Source organism: Homarus americanus, unplaced genomic scaffold (genome assembly GCF_018991925.1).
Source record: "Homarus americanus isolate GMGI-L3 unplaced genomic scaffold, GMGI_Hamer_2.0 scaffold41149, whole genome shotgun sequence".
Taxonomy (NCBI): domain Eukaryota; kingdom Metazoa; phylum Arthropoda; class Malacostraca; order Decapoda; family Nephropidae; genus Homarus; species Homarus americanus.
Genome location: NW_024756979.1, coordinates 1 through 6,569, shown reverse-complemented (window position 1 = coordinate 6,569; position 6,569 = coordinate 1).

Genomic DNA, 6,569 nt, shown 5'->3' with positions numbered 1-6,569 from the left:
CACTGTACCCCACCACACCATTAGCACACACCATGCACCCCACACTGCACCCTGCAACCCATTAAACCCCGCCACCCCAAACCTCACACATTCTAAACCCTGCTGCCCTCACTGTACCCTTATTAACTTATTGCACCCACACCCCACTGTAATCTACACACACATTAAATTCACACCCACTGCAATCTCTGGCCACCTTATTGCAGCCCCACACCCCATAATTCTGCATACCTTATTGTACCCCCTCACACTCCCATGTGCTACCTTCCATTGTACCACTCTGGGTACCCCACATCTACTGTACACTGTCGTCTTGACAAAATCTCACACATTACACTCACAGCCTGCCAGAATACACACTATTACACAACACACCTTGCAGTAATTCTAACCACACCTCACAGGAACCCTGTTGCCTCAACAGAAAACAAACAATCAAATATTATTCCACTTAATAACCTCAACACTTCACTGTAATTATAGTAGCCACAACAGTGATTGAGGATGGAATGGATGGAAGGAAGGGCCCACACCACTTTCTCACCTGCTTCACATTTACAAGCCATCGATAAGACGCTAAAAATCCTCACCCTGGTATTTCTTGACTGGACCCAGGCTATCTCTAGCCGCCATGCTGTCTCCACAGCCTCCCATCTCTCACTATTTTACTCAGTGTTAGCACCTCCGGCTATTATCACTGTCTCAGTTGCTCAACCTCAATATTTCTATTCCGTTGTGCTCAGTAATAACACCCAACTGAAACTCGAGGCAGTGCCCTAATTGGAAATGCCGCCATAAATTGTACTTAATTTATATTATGTTCGGCTTTGTCCTAAGTCATGTTAGGCGAGAGAACCCCAGCGACCCAACTGTGAATGTGTACTTGACTTTAGTTGGAAAAGTGAAGATGGTGGAGAGTAATGTGGGCGAGACACAGTGTGCTGTATCCTCACTGCCTCTATGTGATGAAAGTAAGATAATCTTATAAAATATAGTTCATATAATAAGTAAAGGAATTAATTATAATGTACAGTACAGTCTTATATTAAAAGAGCAGTCTTATGATTTAGTCAGAGAACAGTTTGTTGTGAAAGTTTCTACTGAAGTCTGGAATATTAAAATATAACTTGGAGTCAGCAGCTCTACATGTAATTGATGGGGAAAAAATATGATTTTTATGCCGCCTTCAGAACAGTACAGTATAGCACAGTTACAGCATAGTACAGTATAGCACAGTACATGCACAGCACAACACTACTATTAACGCCGAACAAAATATATTACAGAATACGATTGGTGATTAAAGAGTTACTGAAGCCAACACATTAAAAAAGGAAAAATCACTTTATATGAAAAAAAGAAGTTAATCAGACTACAATGCAGCACCGAGGTTGTGTCGCTGCTGGCTGGTCTCATCCTCCAAGGACGCTCAGTCATTCAACAATAATTACAACCCACTGTTATATTTGTTATGATCTTAAATTTTCAAAGAATTTGGTGTAACTATGAAATTGCTGAGGAACACAGACGACGGTTCTGCAATATGTACCCGGGCCAAGTCACAAAGGTTGGCAATTGAATATTGGTGGTAAGTGACGTAGGAAGGCAGGCCACAACCGGACTCAAAAGATAAAAACACAAAAAATATTCTCTACTATAATACTATCTGGTGTTACGGTCTGGTGTTATTTGTGGTTCAGTTTAACGTTTATCTAAAGTCACCGAACTTAAGGTTGGTCCACTCCTTCATGTGGAGAATACTTCATGGCACCAGCCCTTGTGAAGCCCAGACGGTGTGCATAACAGTATCGTATTATGCACCCCGGCCTTACACCTGTGTTTAACTAGTGATAAGTAAGTCTTCCAATAGGAAGGAGAAGGAACGATAACATCACCAGGTGTATCATATACCACCACCTACGCCACAAACCAACTGTGTCGCAGTAATACTGAACGTGACACAATACAGCTTCATTAGTCCACATTATATATAAAAACCAATAATAAATGAATGCATGAGAAATAAATAAATGGTTAGTAAAAGAGGAAATGGTGAGGATGAGGGAGAGGACAATGGGCCTGACAGGAAGAACAAACAGGGGTCACGTGTGGAGGTCAGAGCAGTAGACTGTGTAGTTATCAAACCGCAGTATGTTGACCCACCCAGTGGTGGCTGTGACCTGAAGCGAGTCACAGGCTTGACCACTCAGTTCAGGTACAGATCTCCGTGGTCAGAGTACCAGTTATACTAACGCCCAGGTGGCGATACATGCAGTATGGTGCCTCATATAACTATACTATAGTTTCATCACGAAATGGTGCCTAGTCTCCAGTGTGAACCAAACGTTGAAAGTAATTTCAATATGATGACAATTGAGAGAACACAACTGTGGTGCTTTGCCCAGGCATGACACTGCAGGTAGTGTAATTATCTCTAGGTGACAGCACCATAAAGTAGAGCTTTTGACCTAGATGTGACAAGACTGGTACAACAACAATATCCACGTGTTTAACAAAGTCATACAATAAGGAGGAGAGGTTTTTGTTTCATAATGATCTCAGACACAGTACACTTACAAAGCTCAGTTAATCTCTGCAAAATCTAGATTGTTGAGCAGAAGACCATCTCTGGGAAAATTACTCCAGGACCAGGGCGACGGAGGGCTGAAGAAACAACAATCACACCTGAAGGTAGCCACGTACCAACACTTACATACCATTGTGCAATACAATGCAAGATATGAACTTTATCAATAAATTGCTTGTACTGTCACAGCTAACTCTCTGCGGCGAGAGTCGTGAATCTTGGAATAATCTACCAATGAAGTGTTGTGATGACAACAAGTGAACTCCTTTAAGTTCAGAGTTAGACAACACTACCACACGCCCAGTACCTGTTAAGCTATAGGTGAAGAGAATAATGATCAGAGTTAAGATAAGAGGAAATAATCTAAGAGAAGGAGGAAAGACACACCAGCTCATGTTGGTCAGCTGCAGCAGTTCAAGAAATCCCACACATAAGTTGCCATAAACTGACAGAAAGAAAAAAATAAAATACGAAGCAAAACAAGAAAGGAAAACGCAGAAGAAAAAATTATAAAATAAAATACTGACACAAGAGACAAACAACGAGGACTGATGATAATGATGATCGCAAACAACAAACGCAAAACAAACACAACAGATGCTGCATATAAACAACAAAAAGATAAAAGCAGAAAGAAACAACAGCAAAAAACAAAACACAAAACGATAAATAACAAATGGAAGTAAATCAGAAGACACAATTATACAAAAATAATAAAAAAATAATAAAAAATAAAACAAAGACAAAACAGGAAGCGAGGGGAGGGAAGAAACCAAGGGGTAATAAACAAAACAGGAGATAAGAACAGGAAATAAGGATAGGAGATAAGATAGAGAGGAGGGTCCAGGGTGTCAGGGTGGTGGGAGGGAGGAGGAGGAGGGAGGGCTGGTGTGAGGACCCTGACCCCGGGCCGTGCGACAACAAGCAAAACTTGTGTATATTTCCCAGTATAACATCACCGACCCCTGGCTGGTGACTGACATCCCGGCATACGCTGTCCACTCCTCCTTCACCACAGCCAGGTTTTAAAGACAAGGTTTTAATAACACACCTGAGATTATACACTAGGCCCCAACACCTAGGTTTATTGTGATGAGTGTATAACATCACAGGTGAGTATTATTATTCATATACCACAATCTATGTTTTACCAAGTGTCAGTAATAATATAAAAACACGTAAGAATTGTTCATCATACAACACAACCTGGGTTTTAAATGCTCAATATTTATTCACAAAATACGTGAATCCTGTTAATTATTCGCTACCACATTCACCAAACATGTAATTTCTAAGCATTCACAACATTTACAACCACAAAATCTCCTCATGCCTGTGAACACCTGTACAACTCCCGAGGACTGAGAGAGTTATATCTATTCTGTATTAAGTAAAAACTAATCTTAACATGTACACAATCACCAAAACATTAGAGAGACTTACTGTTTACCACTGTTTGTACTGAATCCTATCTATCTATCTATCTATCTATCTATCTAACAATTTTACCTCTTGCTCCCAAACCACCCCAAGACATTATTCAGGAGCCACAAAGTTAGTGTAGACATAAACTGATACATACTAATTTGCTTGTAACAATTATCCAAAATATTTGTAGAAAAAGGATGACCTGCCCCCAGTCCCTACAGTCCTCAGCTCATCACACACACACACACACTGTACTCAGACAGCCAAAGCACATTACACTGAACCTTCACCCTTATCAGCGTATCTCCGTAGAACCTCGCTTCCCTCATCAGTTGCAAATTAAACGTCATCTGATGATGTGTAAGGTGCACCGCTCCACCACCCCTCACACCTGCCTCACTCCCCTCATTCCCACCTCATTTCCCACCTACAAGTATATCACGACATTTCCTCACCACTCCCTAACACATCCACTCATCAAACTCCCATTTTCACCATATCTCAAAAGCAGTTCTCCTCCTCTTCTTCCTCTCGTGTTTAGTTCTCTTACACACCCAACACTAATTCATCTAATACCATCTCACCTCTATTTATATTTTCCATAACACTTCTTAAAAATTTTTATCACAAATTAATCTTAAACCTATATTCATCTTACTTTCTTTTTATAATTGACATTAAACACCATTTATTTTCTCTTTGATATTTTGGTAAATTATTTTATTTTTGTATTGGTCATGAAATGAACATCGCTCCAGTTCATTCACATAATTAATTAACATACGCCATTGAATTTAGCACAATATTATCAATAGTCTTTCAGAATCAGCACGCAAAGTTATAAAACGCATGAAGAGAGAGAGAAGAGATACATAAGAATGGTGATCAGAAATATCACTCACTGCAGTGGAAATCATCTTGAATAACCTTTAGTCTCACCTATTAAACTCCATCGGTCGGTTCAGGAAGAGCAAACTAGCGGTGAGTAAACAAAGACAAAAACTGGTCGGTGTGGTCTGGGTACCAGAGCGGGGCGGTTTCATCAACACGCCATAATTATCCGCTGGGGTGGGGGGTCAAATTGGCCCAGCGTCCATGAGAGAATCCTATTGGTCGACATTGTTATTAGTCATATTACGTACAAGATTGGAGTGATTAGATACTTCAATAGTGGCCACAGACTCCTCTCTCTCTCTCCTAACTTTATGGTGTACCTTGGATTCAAATTACGGTTTAGGTTAAAGTCAAACCGGGTTATCTGTTGAACGTTGTGTGTGTCCCTCTTATGAGATGAAGAAACATACCGTAATAACTCAGCGACACGGGTGCAGTCTACAGATATCGCGCTTGGCCAGCTAAAAGCAGCAGGACTGTGTAGATGGAGAGCCCGGTGCACGACTCTCCACCATCTGCAACAAACACACAATGCTTGAATGAATCTGTACTTGCCAAGTACTGCCTAATAATATTCTATACATCAAAGAGGCCCATCGTACAATAGGCCTCTCCTCTCTCTCTCTCTCTCTCTCTCTCTCTCTCTCTCTCTCTCTCTCTCCAGGGGTATTCCCTTGATCAGATTGATAATATAAAACAAAAATTGGTTAATGTTATCATCTTGGTGCAGTTATCTTGGGTTTAAGTCAGATTAGATTAATTAAATCAAGTATAACTTAGTTGAGGCACTGATAAACATGCAATAATCATTATCCTTTATTACTCATCTCAAGTGGAACCCCGGTGAGCTAACTAGCAGACAGGGAGCCAGGAACAGGTCAGGCAGCGTTATTTTGTGTCATTAGCATACAACCCGTGCTGTCTCCCCCACACACACACACACACTTACTAGTTGGTTTCCTGCTGCAGATGAGCCTCCTTTCACTACCTCCTCCTTTTACTCGCCCTTCCCTCACATGTACGTTCCTCCTCGCCTTCCCTCCCTCTTGTTCGTATCCTCCCTCTCCTTCCAGCAATACTGCTTTATCTCCCTCCATCTTCTCACCCTCTTCCCTGTTGTTTCTGTTCCTCTCCCTCCTCCTCCCTCCTTTGCCTCCCCATCAGTACTCCTCCTCCTCCTTCTCTTCTTTAATTCCCTTTCTCTCCAGACATTTCCTCTCTCTGTCCCTCCCTACTTTCCTCCTTTGTGATCTTTCCTGTTCTATCTCCCTCCTCTTCCTGACTTTTCCCTTGAGCCCCCCTTCCTTTCTGCTTTTTCTCACTTACTCCCTGTTTATCACGTTTCTTCTCTTTTCTCTCTTTCTGTCTTTCCTATGTTTCCTATTCTCCTTTTTTCCCTCTATTTCTTACCCCTTTTCTCTCTCAAACTATTCACTGCCTCTCTATTCCATACTCACTCTTTCTCCTCTATTCCTCTAATATTATCCGGTCACTCTTTTTTCTTACCTTCACTGCCTAGTTAAACGCCTCCTCCCCCCCTCCACCTCCCTCATCCAGGGTGAGAGTCTAATATGCTCTCCTCCTCTTCCCCTCACCCTCCTTCCAGTCCTTTGTCTACAGTATATTCTCCCTACCTGCACCCTCCCTCAACAACCGTAAT